This window comes from Silurus aristotelis, assembly GCF_946808225.1.
Source record: "Silurus aristotelis genome assembly, chromosome: 27".
Classification (NCBI taxonomy): Eukaryota; Metazoa; Chordata; class Actinopteri; order Siluriformes; family Siluridae; genus Silurus; species Silurus aristotelis.
In genome coordinates this window covers 4391733-4416400 of record NC_139600.1, presented here as the reverse complement: position 1 = coordinate 4416400, position 24668 = coordinate 4391733, and positions in this window count along the sequence as shown.

Genomic DNA, 24668 nt, shown 5'->3' with positions numbered 1-24668 from the left:
GCAGATGGTCCGCTGTGGCGACCCCTAATGGGAGAATCCGAAAGAAAGTTTTTAATAACTAGAGGTTGACCGATAGATTTTACAAATATGGATAGCTATGATCGAACTTGCCAATAACCAGCTAATCAACCAATGGTTTTTAAAATGGTGTTTAACCGATAGTTTTTCGAATTCATGTAAAATAGTACTGACCTTTATTACAAAAAAAAGTACTGAATCATGAAAATGTGTTAAAGGAAATACATATGAAAGCAGTGGAACCTCGATACTCGTGACCTTGACAGTCACGACCTCGATAGTTTGCGATTTTTCAACAAATGGAGAGTCAAAACCTCGCGAGGGGTCATAGGACATAACTCCATTGAGTATCGAGGTTGCACTGTATATTCATTACTAAATATAATTATAGAATGAATAAATTATCATTAATAAATTTAGCGCTCTCCATGCAGCACGCCGTCTCATGTGTAAAAACAAATAGCACGTGGCATCAGTGATTTGCCCCTTGAGGCTACTCTAGTAATGACAGCAGACAGGAAGCCGGAAAAACTATCACTATGGATTTTTGCCAATAGTTCCAGCAATACTATTAGTGCCCTGACCTCTATTAATAACTAAGGGAAATTTTAGTTTGAGAGCCAACCTTTATCATAAAATACAGATATGAAATGTGTAAAACATATTTAAAATTCAATTTTCAAAATATGTCGCTGCCGTTGTTCCAAATGCAGGGGGCCGGCCAAATTCAACCTGCAGACCCCTGCTATAACTTGAAGTATGTAGCTGAGATTAATAGCTAGTAAGACTGATATTATAAATCGTGACATGCTTGTTTTTACCACGCCATCTTTGAAATCACGATATTTCGGGGCGACCCCTGACCAAATCAACCCAACATGACTACACCATTCATTTGCTGCAGGTCGGATGAGGGAGTTTCCAGCTACTTCAGACTACAGTGTGTAAATTACTTTTTTGCTAATAGCACAGGGGAGAAGTGAAAAATAACACTGCTCCATTGGCTTTTTTTCTGACGGGTCCTTTTAGAGCTATTGCCTCACTTATCTCTCCCTGTGCATCTCTGTGGGCTGTAATAGTCGAGATCACTGGAGTCAATAAATTCAAACAGCTTCTCGGGCGAAATGACAATTGGAACAAGAAGGCAGGGAAAACAGTAAATTCTAATTCTAAATGAAGGAAGGAATGAGTGGAAAATTAATAAGGCAGCGAGTATGTGTGTGTGAGAAAGCGAGAGTACATATAGACATCATCACAGATTAAGTATATGATTGTATATCCTGTTGGGTTGTTTCATTTATCTCAATAAGCCTCAATGGTAAATGATGGAATGGTAACTGGAAACTAGCTAAAGGTATTCCTTACTAGTTGGAGATTTCTTTCTGACTTTGTGATCCAGTTCAGCCCAGAGCAGTTCAATAGGATATAGGTGCAGTGACTGGGCAGGCTATTTCTTGATGGATGTGCCGACTGTTTGCTCTCAAAATAGCTCTTACAGAACTTAGACGTACTTTTCGTCTTGTCGTATGGTGAAGTGGGTTCCAATGAGGCGTGTTGAATTATGGGATTTTAGCTGTGATAGCTTTTTTTACCCCCAATAAATCTTCAACCTTCCCTGCTCCAAAACAACACCAGACCATTAAGCTTTCACCTCCATGTTTGAGTGTGTGGATGAGGCAGTCTGATCACATGTTCTCTAACGTTCTTCGGCTTATGTACAGGTTCTTCTGTTAGATCTAACTGTGAAATTTGAATTCATCTGTCCATAGAACTTTCATTGAATCTCAAAAAAAAAAGAATAAATTAATTAATTTAAATATATATATATATTTCTTATTCTGGGATTTTAAAAAAAAGAATAAAAAAAGAAAGCAGATTTTTAGGACTTGTTTGGCTATGAATAGCAGTCTAATAACCAATAGAATCTATTCTGAAGAATATGTTATGAAGCTGTGAAATAGTAATCTGTTACAAATGATTTATTTGCTTCATCATGTTGATGAATCCATATCATAATTATCCCAGCTGTAGGGATTAAACCCAGTGCCAACTGAAATTCCATCTTGAGCCTTGACTGGGAAGAACTGTGAAGATATAATTGATTATTGCAGGCTGCACTTCGTTAACTGCCGGATGAGGGATCGTGTATCAAAGTAATCGGTGAATATGATGAAGTAACCTGATACTGGGGGCAAAGTAATAAAATATCTGCAACCATACCGAATAAAATGATTACTTTCATTTTGGACTGTTCTACTGTAGGGTTTTCAAGCCATTAAATGCCACATTAACCCTTTTTTTAAAGAAGTAAAAGAAGAAATTGAAAGAAAAGCCCTTTAGTTGTAAATATATTTAAAATAAAAGAACAAATGTGTCACAGCAACAACCACCGTGCCAAAAGATAATGGAGGTCTATGAAAAGTGGATAGAAATGTCCGGTCATTAGTGGGAATACATTGGTGGATTTTTGTGCATTCTTCTGTTCTCCTCGACTAATTTGCCCCTTTGTGTCTCAGGTGGCTTACTTGCCCCAATCTAAGCACCATGAAAAGAACTGTGAAATAATATACCTTTCTGATACCAAATTGTGTCATGCCTTGATGTTGATTCATATTCGTTGCACTATTCATTTGTAAAAAAAATTTCTCCAGCCATATTTTTCCATTATCATGTTAGTGACTGTCTCAATGATTTGTGTGTGTCCTGAAGTCCTAAGGATACCTCTCAATACTAATATCATCATACTGTCATTCCCTCCGCCTCATTTGAGTGATGTCCCAAAAGCTCTCACTTGCAGGAGATAGATACTCTACTGTATCTCTTCTTATATTGTGTTCAAATTTCGAAGCGCATTCCAAACAGGTCTGTACTTTGTATTTTGATTTCTCGTGATGTGCGTTCGGAGAAATGTTATTGTCCTGAACATTGTCTGTATTTACCTTGTAATCAATATTGCCTCTGGAAATGAGAAAATTTTCTTCTGGAAATGAGAAATTCTTGCCTGCAATAATGCTCCTTAGATCGTAATGGAAAATATTTCCCAAAATGACAGACGACTTAATGTGCACACATGCTATGACCTTTTTCTAAAGCCACAAATACATCTGTGCTGCAATATTCAAAAATGCATAACATTTAGTTTTACCATGTAAACGATGAACCGCATGTCCACAAGTTCTCGCAATACCCGCAATAGAAACCCTTTTCATTTTGCTCAAAACGTCACCCTATGCTTGGTAGCCTTATTAGATACCCCTGACTGCACGATCAGCAAATTTAGATTCAGAAAAGCAGTGTAAAACTAGGTTTATTGAGACTACCAGCCACCAGATCATACTCACAAGTCCAATTTATGCCCTGTACTCTTAGCATTTCTTTCGTGAATCATTCATTTGAATGTAGATGTACTTACTGTGAGCCGTATTGCCCTAAGAGTCTTACAGAAGGGCTGAGAATGGCTCAAGCACTGGTTCAGTGGAGATGCAAGGTCAACTCTGGAACGGTGCTTCACTGGAGAGACAGATAATCATCACAAATGCCTTCCTTTGCCAGAAGAGTGTCAGTTTCCTGCCAAAAGCATTGTTACAGGTTGATTCATTTGGACAACCTGATAGTCAGATACATTAATCACCAGGCAGCATCAGGTCGCTGATTCGGTGGTTCTACCCACAGTGAGCCTTACTGGAAGCAGTGCAACCCCCTGAAACTGCACGATGCTACAATGGGCTTGCAGTCAAGATAAATATTCCAGGCTGAGTGGCATTTAAACTAAGAACAAGTGTCCCAGACCTGGGAAAGGTTTGGGAAGCCCTTCTGAAGCAGGATGGATAGGTCTTGCTAACAAATGCTTGCATGAATTGCTGTTTTTGGTCACAATGTACAGAAGGCAGCAACTCCACTGCATCCTCATCTAGTCAAGAATTACAATCGTATTTTTAGCCATAAAAATCTTCTCATCTTATTTTTAGAATAATACTATGCAGAAACAGATTGTTCCCCTTTTTTTAAAGATTTCTCTTTTTTTTTCTTACTTAGTGAAGTATAAAGTTATTTTATATGCAAATCGAGCTTAATTAAGATCAGAAAAATCATTTGAGGCCTTTGAGGTCTTTTAAGTCTCAGCCCATTAATTAAAAAATGCTCAATAACCAGACTTAGGACTTGTTCATTAGTATTATTTATTTTAAACACGTGGTTTATGTCGACACCACCACATTTATTTAAAACCTAATACTACATCGTTGTCAGAGATCCACCAGCCACACCTTCACCTAACCCACATGTCACTACTAATCATCTACACCTGGCACTCATACACCTGGCCTCCCCGCTACTGGTAAGGATCTTCTCCGGGGCAAACCTTAGGTCTGTAGGACAGAATTTCCCCAAACCTGGGGTCTGTTCTACTGATATGGGACTAAGATCATATTTCCAATCACACTGAGACCTTTAAAATGATACTAAACATGTGAAGATAAATGTATACATTCCTAAATTGTAATTATTACATGATGCAAGTAAAGTAGCTTGAATGCCGGGACCTTCTCAGTCACCTTTCCATGATCCGGCCATCTCCCCAGGAGGGAAAGAGGGGGGCTCAAGGGTGGGTGACTGGGCAGCTGAACAAATGGCTTTCTCTCCTCAGATCAAAGACATCCTCTCCTCAGATTAGGTTTATTGTTTTGTTGCATGGTAGTACTCGGGGTCTGGCCTCATGAAGTTGCATGGCAGTTCTCGGGGTCTGGTACCATGAACAGATCTGACCATCCTTACACTACATAACCTCCGTTCCCCCACCAGCTCATTGTCCGTTCTACAGCTTAGGCTGATGAACCTTGCTGGACTACCCAAGCTACGACACTACGTTTCTGGTTTGGTTACTCTTTGTTTGCGGGACTCTGTTAGTTCTCAGAACTTTCCGGTCATAGCTTTCACCAGGTTTAGTAAACCTGGAGTTTTTGTTCTGGTTGCCATTTTCTGCCTTGCACTTTTGTTCTTCATTAAAAAATGAATTTCGTGAATTGCACTTCGGTTTCCGGCACGTTCTTCTGCCTGACAATCGTGAGATTCCGCTGCATTAAGTAAACAAATTGTTGATTTTAGAACTTGATTTTAATAAAAAAAAAATTTAAATTAATTAAGAGGAATTCTTTTGTTTAGTAGCTCTGGTTTTAAGATTTTTTTTCGCACAAGTTAAGAAAGCAAACTGTTTGAAATACAAAAAAACAACAATCAACAAGTTAAGTTAATTAGACTAAATCATCTGAAGTGTTTAAATGCTTATTTTTGGACATTTTGTTATTTTCTAAAGCACAGAAATATTTTCTAATTTCAAAAACTCCTACCGAGTGTAATTATATTACTGCTCTGGCAGATTATTTGACTTGTTTTTAGTTTGTATCTTCTCAAATCATGCATTTATTTCTTATATTTACACGGTTACAGTATTTTTTGCAGGCTAGACCGCACAGTCGTACTTTTGGCCCAGACCTTGCTGCAATCTCTGATGTTTCTAACATTTTCAACAGCGTTCTTCATGAGCTCTTTTGTGTCCAACTGACAACCTCTGGATTTTTTCCCCCAATGCCATATCACTTTGTTTTGTTATCCAATTTATTGAGCTTGCATTAACCCTCGGAATACATGTAGAGTTAGTGTATATAAATATATTCTTTGTATATGCATATACCCCATTCTGGTGGTTAGCCGGTATTCAAGGAACAAAGGTTTCATAAATTAATAGCCATATTCCGAAGGGGCGATTTTAGAAAGTCATCTAAATCATGGTGTTTATATTTCTCAATAAATTTTAATGTATAACAATAAAAATCATTGCTCTTTGCATACAGTCGCAAACCGTATATTTGACCCTTTAAAAAAAAAATCCATATTCACAATGCCCTAAGTGTCCATCTTTTCCTTAAATGGTACCCTGTAATTCATAGTGACATGATCCATTGATTATTCTTTTCTTGAGGAGGATATGTAGCACTCAAGAGAGTAGTGTACAGTAGCATGTAGTGCTCCAAGAGCGAACCTAGTGACAAGCCAATAGTGAGCAACACTTACACTCTACAATTACAGTCAGAATATAAATCAACCCAGACGTTTTAACCCTCTCCATCTGTTTTCTTTTTTTTGCGTGCATTTGTACTCAGGGCTGGACCATGTCACTTTGTCCATACAAAGTGTGCTTGATCTATCCAAACCTCCGTTTCAATGGGGCTACATGCATAAGCATGAGTTCGCCAACTGCACCTCCTCTTTACAGGTGTTTTGGCTTCACAGGTACATTTTCTTTTCACTTCCGTTGGTTATGCAATACGTCTTATTCAACTTCAACTCAAATGTAATTAAAATGTAAAATAATTTTTCGGGAATATTAAAGAAATTTAGCCTACGCAAATGTTGTCATTGCATTGTTGTCGTAGTGCATGTGAACTGGACCAAGATGATCTAAACTTGAATATTCAGATGGTTCATTAGTGTAAACTCAAATCAGTTCATTTTTTTTTTAAGAGTGCTTTTCACAATGGACATTGTTAAATATGGGTTATAAATGATAGTTAAGGAACTTATCATTGTTCTGATTGTTATTGTGTTTATATATATATATAATTTTTTTTTTTTTTTTTATCAATCAATATGTTTTTCAGTGCATTGATGTTTCACTGCACTTCCACCTATTTCATTTAATTTGTTATTTTTCAGATTTATACGTATATATGACTCTAGTTTTATTATTCTATCTATCTATCTATCTATCTATCTATCTATCTATCTATCTATCTATCTATCTATCTATCTATCTATCTATCTATCTATCTATCTATCTTCAAGTCAAGAAGCCTTTATTGTTCTTTTCAACCATAGCTGACGCAGTACACAGTGAAATGAAACAACGTTCCTCCAGAACCCTGGTGCTACATAAAACAATATAAAGCTACATCACAGAAAACACAGAGCTCAGGCCTATAAGTGCCCTCGCCGCATAAAGTGCATCGTGTGCAACCAGGTGCAAACAGTGCAAAGACAACATTAGACAGTGTAGGACAAATACACAAAGCACAAAATAGCACCACCAGTAAACCTACCTAACCTTGTAATTAAACAAAATGTAAACAAAATGTGCAAAACAGCAATAGTAGCAGTCAAAAGGATGTGCAAGAACGGCACTTTGTAGTAATGAAGTGATATAATATGGGACGTGCTGAGTCATGGATGTGTGAAGTGAGTACAAGTTTGTGTTGAGTCCGGGTTGTATAGATCAGTCACACAGTTTAGTCACACAGTTGAGTGTGTGTGTGTGTGTGTGTGTGTCTGTGTGTGTGTGTGTGTGTGTGTGTGTGTGTGTGTGTGTGTGTGAGATTTTGTTCAGTTCTGTGTTGAGGAGTCTGATGGCTTGAGGGAAGAAAATGTTGCACAGTCTGGATGTGACGGCCCGAATGCTTCGGAACCGCTTCCCTGATGGCAGGAGGTTAAAGAGTGTGTGTGTGTGTGGGGTGTGTGTGTGTGGTCGTCCACAATGTTGTTGGCTTTGAGGATGCAGTGTGTGGTGTAAATGTCCTGTCTGTCTGTCTGTCTGTCTGTCTGTCTGTCTGTCTGTCTGTCTGTCTGTCTGTCTGACAGACAGACAGACAGACAGACAGACAGACAGACAGACAGACAGACAGACAGACAGACAGACAGACAGACAGATAGATAGATAGATAGATAGATAGATAGATAGATAGATAGATAGATAGATAGATAGATAGATAGATAGATAGATAGGTAGAATAACCTATGATACATTTGATTGGTTGTACCCACTGTCTGACTACAGTTGAAAAAAAAAAAAAAAGTCCTCTTAGACACCGTATTATTCCTTAATAGAATTGACACTGACAAGACAATAGGTTTTGTCAGTACGATGATGTACCACACTGTTAAATATCATTGAATTACCAACTCCCTAGTCATGTTATCTGCTCCTGAATGGAAGCCAGAGGATCTGTTCTGCTCAAATGAGCCCAGTTGCCTAAAGCCATGCTTTTTCCCGCTACTCGTCTTTGCACATTGCCTTTCCCTAAATGGATTTTTCTCTAATTCATTTCATCATGTCTGGAAAAAAAGAAGGGCGTATAGAGGTTAGAGGCCAATTTGTAGTTAAATCTGGCAATGCAAATAAATATCGTTGATGGGTCTTAGCACCAACAAATGCAAACAAATGTACAGTCTTTTATATTCCCATCAAAATCTTTTGTTATTGCGTTGGCCTTTCCGGAACTTTCTGTCCTTTATTTTGACATGCTTTATACCCGATGTGATTTCTGTTAAACAAGTCAACTTTTTCCATCAGTTTGCTGCGGGATATTTTTACGCTGACTGTATACTACAAATGGAGACCCTTTTAAAAGAAGCAAGACATCGTGAGCCGAGTTCATCCACCATGTTGGGCATGAGCCATTAGACAGAATTCCCAACCACCATATCTTCTTGTTAAAAGACCTTCTCCTGTCACCAATTCATCAGTGCATTACGCGATTACTCAGAGCTCTGCGTGAAAGCAGGTCGTGTTTCTGTAGCTGTCAGAACGTGTTTTTCAGGAGAAACCTACACTACAGCCAATGAAGCATTCGTGTCTGTCTCACATCATCACTCCTGTTCTGTGTTCTGTCTTGGAGGTTGCCAAAACCGGTCCAAAAATGAACCCATTACTTAAACATCCATTGCATCTATTCTCCATTTAATGTCGAGCGGCATGACCGATATTGAAAAATGTATTATAGAAATGTGAGTTTATAGGACTGTGATGAGACCTGAGATGTTTTATGGTTTAGAGACAGTAACATTAAGTAAAAGACAGAAGGTGGAGCTGGAGGTAGCAGAGCTGAAGATGTTGAGGTTTTCGCTGGGAGTGACGACGATGGACAGGATTAGAAATGAGTTTATTAGAGGGACAGCGCATGTAGGACGTTTTGAAGGTGAGAGAGGCGATATTGAGATAGTTTGGACATGTTCAGATGGACATTGGGTATATCGGTAGGAGAATGGTGAGGATGGAGACACCAGGAAGGAGGAAAAGAGGAAGGCCAAGGAGAAGGTTTACGGATGTGGTGAGGGAAGACATGCTGGTAGTTGGGTTGAAAGAGGCAGATGTAGAGGACAGAGGGGTATGGAGATGGATGATCCGCTGTGGCGCCCGCTAATGGGAGAAGCCGAAAGAAGATGAAGAAGATTATGGAAATATGAAAGAATGTAAAAAAATTCACTTAAATAAAAAATGTGCTCGCTGTTTGATATAAAAGTGGCGCCTGTGAAACAGTTTTCAGCAACATGTTCTCACTTCCAAACTAACCCTAACTATAACCGGTTCTCACCAACCCTGACCCTAAACATAACCATGCACATTGAAAAATGTACCCAGGGCACCAAAAAGTGACACCAAGGGATCCTGACAGACGTATATATGTGATGAGTTGAGAGTGAGAATGTGTAGGAATATGACGTATCACAACACTACGGAGGCCGAGGCGTGTCCTGAGATTCACATAGAATTCACAGATTAACATGGCAGAGATAGAGCTGCACCTTCCTGGAGACAGAACAAAAAAACGTCTGATTTTATTTCATCTTTTTGCACTACAAAGGCGTGTTTGTGAAAGGGGCCATGTGTTAGAAGTCAGAAGGCCCTTAAGTAAATTGATGATTTGCTGTCTGTCTGAACCAAAGCAATAAAAATTAACTATCTGTACCATATTGAATGGCATAGCATCATAACCGTATTGCATTGAATCGCAATCAGGTCTCACTGCATCGTAATAAGGGTGAATCATATCACGTCGTATCAATATCTGCTTCATAAGTATCGTTGGCTATGCATGAAGCGAATCCCTTTAGCCTCAGTTATAGAGACACCTGTTTTAGATGCACATTTCAACAAAATCAACACGTCTAGCAAAACAGAGATGGCAAAAGTACACATATCGTTTACTGAAGTAAAAGTTTTTACTCTGGTGAATGTTAAAGTGCTGACTACACTTTATTACTCAAGTTAAAGTAAAGAATTTTGGGCTCTGACCTGTACTTAAGTAAAAAATAGTCAATACTACTACCTGTTTTAGTGTCACGCCGCTAACTGGACCTCACATCATATTCATATATTGATATAAAAGAATTTCACATTGTTATCTAATGAATGTATGGGGTCTGAACATCCACCATATAGAACACAAGCAGAGAAAAGATAACGATGATCAGGAATGTGATCAGAAACCCCATACTTCTTGTTGCCTTCTGCCTGCTCATTGCTAGCTTCGGAAACTAGCCTACCTCTGTGGTGTGTGAGAGACAGGAAATGATACACCAGTGGTAGATTGAAAAAGCCGCACAATGACAGGAAATTGGTTGATGAGCCGAAAACGGGGTGAAATGAGAAAAAATATTGATCATGTCACCAAATAGATTCAAACTGAAGTTTTGAAAATGTACAGATATTTGTGTAAAAAAATGTTATGAGTGAAATGTCTTGAGAAAGTTTTGATCCTCTCGGAGATAATATGATGTGCTCTGCCATTCTGATGCTGTTTGTAGAAAACGGTTTGCAGAACCCTTCTGGTTCTCTGGTGTTAACAGTGTATTCATTTAGAAATACGGTGAAACTGAAGCAGTTTAGCATTTGTATGTAGTAGCGTGAGAGATATCGTTTATTTAAAGGTGGTATGATACATTATCAGTAAAACTGGTTGTTACTAATTGGCCAGGCTGATATAAGTGATTGTTTTAATGGTAAATGTGAGTGATTACAATCCACCATTATTAGTTACACAAGTCATCAGAGGTGATAGTGGAATATAGCAGGAAGTGCATACACTCTATTTCAGCATGTTCAACATGTGTGAATTTGCCAATTCATTTACAGTAATGAGATTTCAATCATTTGAGGTCAATGAACTTGAGGTCAAAGCATTTTGAGTTCTTCTTGTATAGTGGCATCATGTTTGGACCCATTAATTCCAGTGAAGAGCAATCCTAATGCTACATCATGCAAAGACATTATAGGAAATTGTTTGCTTTCAAATGTGTGTTTTGGGAATGCCCAAAGGATTAAAGACTGTTAAGGGCCTCACTCAAGGTCCCAAGAGTGGCAGCTTGGCAATACAAGGTCTTGAACACCCAACCTGCCAATCAGTAACCCAGAGCATTAAACACTGAGCTACCAGCTCCCCATGGGTATGCAGTTCAGCTGTCCACAGATTTTGTTAGACAAAAACAGTATGTAGGGTGTAAATTATACCCTAAATTATAACGCACTCAAACCCTGACCTCTTTGGATATGCATTTTCCATGGCACTATAAAAAATACTCTTTTCTTTCTTTTTTTTTTTTCCGACTTGACAGCACTTGACAAATCATTCGAAAGAACCATTTAGTCTTTCATGAATTATATTGACATTCGCGTATTATTCAGTACAATTCCCGGGAGATGCGACGTGCATGTAAATACTGGCCTTTGTAGCAGAAAATGCTTCAGTTTTCAAATGATTAAGCAATTACCGCTGAATAACGTTCATTTTGCAGGTGGAGGCTCGTCAGCGGCTGAGTGAGATCAGATCTACTGTATTAAATAATAGGACTCGAGATAGAGAGGAAGAAAGGGGCGATATTTCGAGGAGAGTGGAATAGAGGTGCAAACAAAATGATGACCCAAGTGGTAGTAAGTAATCCGCCTCCGTAATTGCCACCCCAATTTGCCAACTATATGATGTGCACAAACAGTGCCCTCCGAGGCGTTCAGGGTTTTTTTTTTTTTTAGCTTTCTGTGCATTTTAAGCCTAAATCGTGAGTCCTAAAGTGTTTAAAAATGCATTTATGCATTTTCTTTATTCCATATACGAGTTTCAGGAGGTATTAGTGTCATTTAAATGTCGACAAGGTGCCCACTATGAGTTCCTGACCTCAACAATGCTCTTGTGGCTGAATCGACAACATCCCACAGAAACACTCCGGAATTCAGTGGAAAGCTTTCCCAAAAATTAAGGTTATAATACCAACAAAATGGACTAAATCTGGCCCATGTGTTGAGTGTGATGGTCTGGTGTGTACGTGCTTTTGGTCATCTAGACTATCATTTCCTGGATGGACAACTAAAAGAGTAACAATCAAGGTTGTCTTTTGACTTTTGTTTACTGTGATGCAATAAATTAGTATTGAAATCAAATACAAGACGCTTTAGTACGATTTACCACCATAATTGATTTAAAAAAAAAAAAAAAAAAAGAGAGAGAGAGAGAAGAACATGCATGTAAATGAATGAACCCCAGAAGTTTTAGGAGCATTGTTGGATCAGGTGGTATTAGAAGTACAAATAGACCCTTGGGACACTTTTAATTCTATTATGAGGTGACCTAGATTAATTGAGTTTGCTAATCATTGGAAGAACATTCAAAAGGAATTTTTGGCCGTTTTCCACGCTTGCCCGGTATTTAAGGACACCTAAGACATTTGGCCAGATTATCTCATTAGCTTCCTAAGTCCCTGAATGTACTCTTGCCACCTTGTCTGTTCTGGTTCCGGTTCCCTACTCCTGATCCTGATCCAGATCCTGTTCCTTTTCTGTATCCTGTTCCTGACCCTGACCCTGACCCCAGCTCTGCTCTGCTTCTGCACTGATTTGGACTTGGACTTGTTTTTTGGTTTGTGTTTTTGCTTTGCCCTTTTGTTGCTCTATAGTTCGGTTTTCAGAATCGTTTAGATTGTTTTTGATTTCTGATTTTTGGTTCTCCCTGCATTGCTCTGGCTGCCTGCTCTCAGAATACGGACTGTTTTTTTTGGACTGTGTTTTTGCTCTTGCCCATATTTTGTACTTTGTTACTTTGCTCACTCCCCTTCTTAAAGACTTCTTTCACAATTACTCTTCTTGCATTCTGCACTTGGGTCCTCCCTTTCACTCACCACCATTTCCGACACAGTTGTATAGATATATAGTAGTTGATTTACTGTATAATAACATCTGTCCCTCATGTATAATTGCTTAAACACATAAGACAAGAGAGTGGAATGTTATGGTTGTGGTAGCAATCAAAAAAGTCATAGAGGAGGTGCAGATGATCAAGCCAGTTTTTCAAGAGCCACCCTCTTGAATTTAAGTCTCCATGGTGCCCAGGAGTTTGGGGGACAGTTGCCTGTTTGTTCCTTTATTGATAGGTGGCAAACATTTTCAACAGATGCAGGCACTTCAGTTTTAATAACCAACATCGACTCGCCTGTCAATAAGCAAGAAGAAGGAGTAGGAGGACTTATTTTTTTTTATTTATTTTGGCAGCGCATTCAAATGCCATACCATATTCACAAAGACAGCATAATACACATTTTAGGCATGACCCCTATAGTGTAGGTCTTGTATTGTAGAATAAAGAAAAAATGATTAAGATGGTGACAGCACAGCAAATCCTACTGCAAAAGGATCCATCACATGCTATCAGTTCAATTAATCCCCTTAAACCTATTTATAAAAACTGGCAGGAAGAAGCTTTATGGGGATTATTGTGCCAGTGATACGGGCATATGGGCATGCTTACTGTATGTTGCTCCAGTTTTAAGAAGAGCCATTTTTTTTTTTTTGGAACACACACAAAAAAAAAAACAATTAAACCTGAATTAGGAAGTCTTATTTGGGTATGAGTATGGATACAGACATAATCTGTGTTCGAATTAAACAGAGTCGAAACTAATATCCTAGCAATTACAAAGTAACAATAAAGCACATGAGCTCTTGATGCACCTAGAATATGCATCTAGAAGAAGAACTTACCGGAAATGTCATTAAATCCAGCTACAAATTGTTGAAACCTAAAGAAATTGCATCACAGTGCAAACTTAAATTTCTTGAGAAAATTGTTGGCCCTGCTGGGAAATCCTGATAAAAAATGGTGGGTAGATGAAGCCGTCTATTATCTGGATTGCAAGAAATTATGGATCGGATGCAAGCTCATTAGAAAAGAAAGGAACATTGCCATGGCACCATTCTGCACGAGTAGCCAAATTATGGAATGGTCAAAATGATTGGTAATAATCAAGTGGGGAAGAGAAACCAGAAGCTGCATTATTCACCAACACCTGTGATTACAGTGCGTTATTAGAGTGCATGCCGTGTCTCTGGAATATACTCAGAAATTTTGGAGGATAATAAGAGGAAAAGCTAGATTAGGGTAGGATTTAGAGTAGCTGTGTAATTGTACAATCAGTATTAAGGTGGAAGCTGATGAATTTGTATCATACCAGACAAAAGGGTAAGAAAGTACAAGCTAGTGAAATGTGATAGTAGCTGCCGTGTCTGAGATAAAGATTAATGAAGATTGCAGAATATGTATGCACCATAAGGTAGAAAGGTAAGAATGTCACATGCCCTATGACGTAAAGTCCTAATAATTACAATAAAGGCCAGTCCTTTTCATGCAACTTGAAATATACAGCACACAAGCAAGGTAATAACAGAAGGTGAGCAATATCTGCATGGAAATGGAGATGTCCATTGGGGTTATATACAGATTGTGCAGGTGAAGCTAAAGACAAACTGAGCTTTGTCAACTACGCAACATCCAAATTTTTACCAGAAAAACAGCCCCCACTGTGACACCCCCACCTACATGTGAACCTACAGGGAATCACTGAATAGCAATAAACCCACAGTTGACATCTAGAGAGGAAATAAGATTGTGTTGTTCTCCACTATGATGAAGGTGTTTGGGCTGTGATACTAACAAAGTTAGCGGGAATAAATCTGAACTTTGACCCAGAACCTTCTAGCATTCCTGAGAACCCGTTAGCATTACGCCATCTTTGCAAACTACTGCTTTACAATAAGCCTGATTTGGGATTAGCTGATTGTTGTATAATAACTGAACTTGAGTAGTTGAGCTCGACTATTCTTATCCATATGCATCTATTCATCTCCTTATCCAGAGTGACTTACATTTATCTCGTTCATACAACTGAGCAGCTCTGGGATTGAAGGCCTTGTTTTAAACCTTTTTAAAATATCACATTTCTGAAGATATATGTGAAAATATGTGTATATACATGGATGCGTATGACAGTAAACATTTATATTGATTAACGTGATTGTCCTGAAAGTGTCTGTGTGCAGTATGGTGTGGAATAAAGTGCACTTTAGTCTAGAGTTAAAGTGACAGTCTAGAGATTCAAGTGTCATAGTGCAAAAAAGTTCTGCAGGAGATGGAGAGAGAGGTCAGTACTAGATCCTGGGTGTTTCCTGGTTTAAACTCCGAATGGCCTGCGGGAAGAAGCTCCTCCTCATTTTCTCTGTGTTTGCTTTCAAGGAGCGGAAGCGCCTCACCGAATGCAACAGAGAAAAGAGTCCATTGTTGGGATGGCTGAGGTCCTTCACAATCTTCCTGGCTCTGGTCCGGCACCCTGTGCTGTAGATGTCCTGCAGGTTAGGAAGCTCGGTGTGGATGGTACATTCAGCTGACGGCACCACCCTCTGGAGGGCTCACCTGTCCTGCATGGTGCTGTTCCCAAACCAGGAAGTGATGCTTCTCGTCAGGAACCTATCAAAGGTGCCGGTGTAGAAAGTCTTTAGCACCTGAGAGGGAAGTTTAAAGTCCCTTAAGCATCTTAGATGGTACAGACGCTGCCAGGCTTCTTCACCAGGGTGTTGATGTGACAGGACCAAGACAGGTCATGTGTGATGTGAACACCTAGGTACCGGAAACTGTCCACTCGCTCCACTGGGGTTCCGTTGATGTTTAGCGGATGGTATTTCCGATCCTACTTCGTGCTGAAGTCCACTATCAACTCCTTAGTCTTGCTTACGTTTAGGAGAAGGTTGTTCTCCTGGCACCATCTCTAGGTTTTTAATCTTCTGTAGGTAGGCTGTGTCTCTCTCTCTCTCTCTCTCTCTCTCTCTCTCTCTCTCTCTCTCTCTCTCTCTCTCTCTATATATATATATATATATATATATATATATATATATATATATATGTATGTATATGTGTGTGTGTGTGTGTGTGTGTGTGTGTGTATATGTACTGTATGTGTGTGTTTGTGTATGTGTATATATAGCAAAAGAGAGAAACTTAATGTAGTTCCTTTTGTAGTGCAAAAAAACCCCCAGATATTTTTACCTATTCTGTCTGCAGGACGATGCAGTTCTACCTCCGCCATGTAGATCTGTATTCTATGTGACTCGCCTCGGCTTCTGTAGTGTTGTGATACGGCATATTCACGTAGCAGCAGTGGTTCTGAGAGAACGCAATCGCGGAACAGTTTAGCGAGAAGAAATCGAACTACATATAAAATATTGGTCACAAATTATAGGTCTCGCAAAGTGTAACGCATCTTCTAATAATTACATATACATAAATAAATTCATTGACTATACATTGTTTTGATATATATATATATATATATATATATATATATATATATATATATATATATATATATATATATATATATATATATATATATATACATATATACAGTGAGGAAAAGAAGTATTTGAACACGCTGCTATTTTGCAAGTTCTCCCACTTAGAAATCATGAAGGGGTCTGAAATTGTCATCGTAGGTGCATGTCCACTGTGAGAGACATAATCTAAAAAAAAAAAAATCCAGAAATCACAATGTATGATTTTTAAACTATTTATTTGTATGATACAGCTGCAAATAAGTATTTGAACACCTGAGAAAGTCAATGTTAATATTTGGTACAGTAGCCTTTGTTTGCAATTACAGAGGTCAAACATTTCCTGTAGTTTTTCACCAGGTTTGCACACACTGCAGGAGGGATTTTGGCCCACTCCTCCACACAGATCTTCTCTAGATCAGTCAGGTTTCTGGCCTTTCGCTGAGAAACATGGAGTTTGAGCTCCCTCCAAAGATTCTCTATTGGGTTTAAGTCTGGAGACTGTCTAGGCCACGCCAGAACCTTGATATGCTTCTTACAGAGCCACTCCTTGGTTATCTTGGCTGTGTGCTTCGGGTCATTGTCATGTTGGAAGACCCAGCCTCGACCCATCTTCAATGCTCTAACTGAGGGAAGGAGGTTGTTCCCCAAAATCTCGCAATACATGGCCCCGGTCATCCTCTCCTTAATACAGTGCAGTCGCCCTGTCCCATGTGCAGAAAAACATCCCCAAAGCATGATGCTACCACCCCCATGTTTCACAGTAGTGATGGTGTTCTTGGGATGGTACTTATCATTCTTCTTCCTCCAAACACGTTTAGTGGAATTATGACCCAAAAGTTCTATTTCGGTCTCATCTGACCACATGACTTTCTCCCATGACTCCTCTGGATCATCCAAATGGTCATTGGCAAACTTAAGACGTGCCTGGACATGTGCTGGTTTAAGCAGGGGAACCTTCCATGCCATGCATGATTTCAAACCATGACGTTTTAGTGTATTACCAACAGTAACCTTGGAAACAGTGGTCCCAGCTCTTTTCAGGTCATTGACCAGCTCCTTCCGTGTAGTTCTGGGCTGATTTCTCACCTTCCTTAGGATCATTGAGACCCCACGAGGTGAGATCTTGCATGGAGCCCCAGTCCGAGGGAGATTGAAAGTCATGTTTAGCTTCTTCCATTTTCTAATGATTGCTCCAACAGTGGACCTTTTTTCACCAAGCTGCTTGGCAATTTCCCCATAGCCCTTTCCAGCCTTGTGGAGGTGTCCAATTTTGTCTCTAGTGTCTTTGGACAGCTCTTTGGTCTTGGCCATGTTAGTAGTTGGATTCTTACTGATTGTATGGGGTGGACAGGTGTCTTTATGCAGCTAACGACCTCAAACAGGTGCATCTAATTTAGGATAATAAATGTAGTGGAGGTGGACATTTTAAAGGCAGACTAGCAGGTATTTGAGGGTCAGAATTCTAGCTGATAGACAGGTGTTCAAAAACTTATTTGCAGCTGTATCATACAAATAAATAGTAAAAAAAATCATATATTGTGATTTCTGGATTTTTTTTTTTTGATTATGTCTCTCACAGTGGACATGCACCTACGATGACAATTTCAGACCCCTCCATGATTTCTAAGTGGGAGAACTTGCAAAATAGCAGGGTGTTCAAATACTTCTTTTCCTCACTGTATATATACGCATATACATATAGTACAGATATGAGTGAGAAAAAGGAATATAAGATTAGATTAGCAATAAAATCGAATGAATTTTCCATGCCGCATTCTTACAGTGAAACAGACTCATATTTCTGTCATGGTGGACATGACTGAATTATAAATAAGCTTCTTATGATTTGACACTTCTAATGAAATAGATTTGCACATTTTTTCCCCTCCAGAAATTTTCGCCTCATAAGTATTCTCCTGCATTCCCTCCTCATAGCTGACTTTTATCTTTCTCAACAGATGACATTTCGTGAGTATCTCCTTTGCTGTTTTTGCAGCTTTTATTTTGTGCAGGCTTCAAATCTTTAATGCTGCAGTGATGACACTATCTCGCATTCATCACTTCCTGGCAGCTCGAAAGTCTCTCGGCAGACCGTCGGAGGAATCCGTTTTTAATTTCTCTCTCCGCTTGCCGTGCTAATGCTCGCAGTGCAAATGTTACGTTAGATCGTATAGTCCGAGGCTTCGTGTTTTTATTTTAATCTCGAATGTGTATGAGATCTTCACTGTGTAACCGTAGCCTTTCACAGGGTTAATATCAGGATACTCAGATGCTGGTTGCAAAATATTGATTTTGTGTTCCGCAACGATTTCTGTGTTGATTTGGATTTATGTTTGGATTTATGTCTTTGTACCCCAAGCTGCAAAACAGCCCTAAAACATCAATAATCCACCAGCATCGCTTACAGTGTAGTTAGAAGATCTTCCTTTTATGAATCCCACTGTTAGCATGCCATTGCTGAATTAATAATTAGATGGAAATGTAAAAATCTGGCCTCATATGATCGTACAGCAAAACATCGCATTGTCTTTGTTTAATCAGTTCGCTTCATGTTCCTGGCAACAGTTATCATTTATAAAAAAAATTTGCCGTACCACAATTTCACAGACTTTTATATGACATGAAAGAAGTTGCTAGTAATATGATTAGCCCAAACAGAATTCATTCAGCTCAGAAATAAAAGAGGAGAATGAAGTGGGCTTAAGATGAAGATCCCACCATAAACGAGCTGATGTTGTTTTGGCTTTCTTCTTTGAGCAAATGATGTGGTTTTTGAATTAGATGCTTGAGCTGGACCGAAGAGATCTGAACCAATTTCAGTTTGTTGAAGCTCGCCTGTGTGTGTGTGTGTGTGTGTGTGTGTGTGTGTGTGTGTGTGTGTGTGTGTGTGTGTGTGTGTGTGTGTGTGTGCAAGCTGCTGTAATGTCAAAAGGCTCTGAGAGCAAATGTTGTCACCCGGAAATCAATCCCAGTGCATTCGGATTCCAATTTATCTCTCATTGAAGGTGTTTGATGAACTGGAACTGGATCTTTGTGAGTGGTCTGGATCGGATTGATGATTTTTTGACAGGTTCTTGGATTTGTCCATACGTCAAAAAAGAGACTTTCGGGATTTGTTAACCAAGACACCAAATCCATAAATTCAAACCTTCTCAGGGGCAGACGGGTTCCACAAGAGGATTAGGTCATACTTTTAGAAGCCATTTATAAAAAGGGAAGTTTATAAGTAAATAAAGCATATGAGCTAATATGTACTATGTGTGATTTCTAAAGTGGGGCAATGTAATTATGTTCTAATTACAAAATTGATTCAATTTAAGAAAAAAAAAATAAAAAAATTATTGTCTGAAATACCCAATAATGTATACTGTATATGAAAGTCGGGGTGAGGTCAATATAAACATCCGATCAGCTCAGACCTGCCTGTTTATTGTTCTTTAATTTCTCATGTTAATAAGGTGTTTTAGCTTTTAGATTCAGATTTAGCCTCAGATTTCTTTTGCTTGTTTTAATGTTTTCATAAAAAAGTTGAGGAGTTTAGTTCTTTCTGAAATACTCAAACCAGTAAACTTCGAGTCACTGGAAGCACATTGGCCACTTCATAACACACAATTTTCTTCATTCTGATGTTTGATGTGAGCATTAGGCTGATTCGATAACCACATGAATATGCTGTTTTACAGATAATAAAGTGGAGGACGAGTTTATCTACACAGTTCTTTCACAATTGAGGTTCCCTGGTGGTCTAGTGGTTAGGATGCGGCGCTCTCACCGCTGCGGCCCGGTTTCGATCCCCGGTCAGGGAACCAACCCCAGCCGCTCTTAGTACCGGTCCCAAGCCCCGATAAATGGGGAGGGTTGCGAACGGAAGGGCATGCAACGTAAAAACATGTGCCAAATCAAACATGCGGATAATCCGCTGTGGCGCCCCCTAATGGGAGAAGCCGAAAGAAAGTTTTAATCCTCTCACAATTCAGAAAAAGACATACACTCCACAAGTCAGATGATATATAATAACATGAAGTGAATGTAATACATTTTCCAATTGACTTTATCTCTTACATTCTCTGGGATTGATTTTACCACGCATTTCTTTAAAATATGGCTTTATTTCATTGATGTTTGAGGAAATTTTTTTTAACAATCTCACCACAGGATCTTAATGTTCTCAATGGTTAAGGTGTAGCCGTTTCAACGACTTCATATTTAAGCTGCTCTTATGTTGATTTGCTGGAGTGCATGGGATCATTGTCCTTTTGCATGACTTGATTTTTCGCCCAGTTCATGCTGCTGGAAAGATTTACTCCCATTGTCTCAAGGACTGGAAGCATGTGAATGAAAAGCAGAACATATTTTAATTCAATACAAAACCCCTAGAAACACTAATGAATGAATGTGTAATGTTTATAATTGGACGATTAGTTTTAGTAAGCTGTTATCGTCCCTGTGGGGTCTCTACTTTCATGTTAGTTCAGATACTATTATGGGCCAAAAGAACACTTGCAACAATTTGTAGATCACATGCTGATATCTACTGGGCACCAGTAGAGACCAACAGGATGCCACTCAGTATCTGGATGCCGATATGTTTCTTCAGCCGAGTCCTTGGTTTGATGATTATGTGTTAATGAAGTAGAGCATGAAATGGACAATTATTTGGTAATGGATTTAATGCTTAACTGCTGATACTTTGTAATGAAATGTGTAGTGGAAACCATTAGAACGTCTGATCTTAAAATAAGATTGGTCATCGCAAATCAAATTCTATTAGAGTCTACACACTACTATTTCTGCTCACTTCACTCTTTCCTATAGGATGCCACTGTGAGGTGGAAATACCGTATTTTCCGGACTATAACCTGCTACTTTTTTCTCACGTTTTGAACCCCGCGGCTTAAACAACGAAGCGGCAAATTTATGGATTTTTCCTGGGTTTTTCCCGGTTTCACAAACTTCAAGCCAAAAAACTGAGCCCCATAACATTAGACCAATGAAACTGCCGAACGGATTCAGGTGAACCAATGAGACTCTTTAGGAAATGTGAATCATTCGTCACGCTGAAAACAACCGGGCATGAAAACACACACTTCACCTGTGTTCTGAGCTGCACGGCATCGGGAGAAAAGCTTCGAAATCTTTGCAACAAAATCTTTGTCAAATTCAGTGGGTGCGGCTTATATATGGGTGCGCTTAATAGTCCGGGAATTACGGTGGATGAGTGTGAACCCAGGCCTTGCCAGCATGCTGGAACATGCAGGGACTAGTGCGTTTTGGTTCAGCATGGTAATTGTGGTAGTTGTGCCACTTGGATTGACTAGTAGCTTTCAAAATGTCACAACCCGTATTTACATGTCAGTATTGTCAGAAAATTCAGAAAGTCCACCATAGTGTTTTTTGGGTTTTTTTTTTTCATCTTCTGCTCTTATGCAGTCACTTGGCTGGCTTTCAAACAACATGCCTGAGAGATTAATGACAGCATTTTTGCCCAGCTGTCTTCACTCTTAGACTCCAGTCGAACTGAAAAAAACATACATGTATGAATGACTCACAAGTTATACGTTTTGGAGTTGTTGAAAATTATGTATGATATTAGAGGATAATATGGATAATGATTTATTTGTTTTACCTGCCGCTGCTACTGCTTCTGCTGCTGAAAAAAATGATAAATAAAAAAATATTCAATATGTTTAGGACATATATATCAAAGCTGTTAAAATTAAAACATAAGTCCAAATTAATTTTAACTGGACTCATTTCATTTATGTTTGACCATTTTTATTAGGATAATATATATATATATATATATATATATATATATATATATATATATATATATATATATATATATATATATTTAGAGAGAGAGAGGCGAAATTAAATTATCTTCAACGCAATCCTTTCATTGCTCAGATATAAAAAGATTTGCTCTACAGAAAAAAATGTTTACTTAATAAACATTTGTTTTAATGATGTATCAAGTTTTAAATTAAGCACCAAAATATGCCATGATGCACACATCCGACAATTAAAACCGTCCGTGGGGAAACATAACTCCGTTTGGTGTCCTGATAATTTATGTCATTAAAAACACCATAATTACTTCAAAACATTTACAAGAATATTTTTATGAGCTGCTCTGAGATGTCATCTGAAAATGAACAGGCTTGTGTAAGAAAAATTGCTTAGTGCAAAGGAGGAGAAGTAAAGGGGAACCTGGTATTTCTATGTTCTTTTTTCACGTGTGTAATAGACATTAACACGTTCTTTGAAAAATAACATCTATGACCTATGAAACATGTCTAGTCTCCATGCTCTATGTTGAGGGTGGTTTCACTAATATTAAACACACATTTGCATAAAGCATCCGTAGTTGCCATGCTAATGTTGATTCAATTGTTAATTATTGACAATCATGTGATTAATTGCAATTAAATATTTTAATCGATTGACAGCCATAATATAATATAAATATATATATATATATTCATTCATTCATTCATTCATCCATCCATTTTCTCCCGCTTATCCGTAATTCGGGTCGTGGGGGCAGCAGTCTAAGCAGGCCCTAACGGTCCCTCCTGCAGGTGGTGAGCCCACGGGAAGGCGGCCCCACGTCACAGACCTTGATATTTCCCTCGTAAGGGACCCCCGGAGCATAGAGGGTTAAGGGCCTTGCTCAAGGGCCCAAGAGTGGCAGCCTGGCGATACCGGGGCTTGAACCCCAGACCTTCCGATCGGTAACCCAGCGCCTTAACCGCTGGAGCCACCACTCCCCCATATATATATATATATATATATATATATATATGCAAAAATCGCAACAATTAAATAGTGATATTTATAATAATAATTAATAATAATAATAATAATAATAATAATAATAATTATTATTATTATTATTATTATTATTATTATTATTATTATTATTATTGTTGTTATTATTATTATTATTATTATTATTATTATTATTATTATTATTATTATTATTATTATTATTATTATGTCATGTGTTGTTTATTTGTGGTTGTTTTTACCAAAGTCTAAGACCTGATATGGACCAGATGATTGTCCTAAACCATAAAACTACAAATTACTGTATTTTTAAATCAATTTAATGTAATTTGTACAGTCCTTTTAACAATAGACACAGTCTAGTACACAATAATTTCTCTTTGAAACTGCAATGTTATTGTTTTTTTCCCCAAGATGAGCTACTGAGCTTTATCTTATAAAGCCTGAACTATATAAAGAAGCTTCTTAAGTTATTTCCTGATGTTCATCTCTCTGCATTGCTTTTTTTTTTGTTGTTGTCAGCATAATTCAGTTGGAATCCAGGTTAGCAGCCCAGAGGCTTTATGAATGTGTTAACTAATAGTTGATCATTTCCAACACTGAAGTCCGACTTCACTTTAATGCAGTGTAATTCCTAATGTAGTTCAGTGTTACCGGGAAGTTCAGATTATACGATTCCTAGTATTATTTTCCCTGTCAGCGTTTACTGGATTGAACTGCGAGGTCAATGTGAATGCATGCAGACTGCCAGATGTCACATGTCTTGCGGGAACGCAGCGTGTCGACACGCCTGACGACCTGCATTATGTGTGTCTCAGACCACGTCCCCACCCCCTACAGGTTAGTTGACTGAACTCCAACTACTTCTTGATTTTATGTTCAGTGGAAAGCCATTACATATTGTTCCTGTGCTACTTTTCCTGAAAAATGGAAATCAGCATTGGTCTTTTGAAAGCCTGTCCAAGGCCTGACATTCATTCAGTATTACAGAAAAGCCGTTGGAAAAACACGTGGTTTTAAGTGGGGGCGAGAATGTTATAGTTGACATGCCTATGATGTGATGATTTGCTTACAGTGGGATTGTGTGGGTTTTTTTTTTCTTCTGCTGACTCATATAATAACTGCTCAGGTGTAGTATGTGAACTCGATGAAAGCGTGAGATGACTGGATGGAGTTGTACAATAAATGGAGATTTACTATAAATGTATTTTTGTTCTGTATGAAAATGAATAAAACAAGAATTATAAATACAGTTAAAGCCTTAAGTGCTTTATTCTACTTATGCTATGATAGTGATTTCCATTTATTGCTCATTTGGGGTATTATTTAATGAGTAAGGCATCATGTTGGAAACATTTTAGAAAGTGACTTAATGTTGTCTTAATTTAATGTTAATCCCAGCTTTTTCTTACAGTACTTTTTAAAGTTGTTGGCAAAAAAA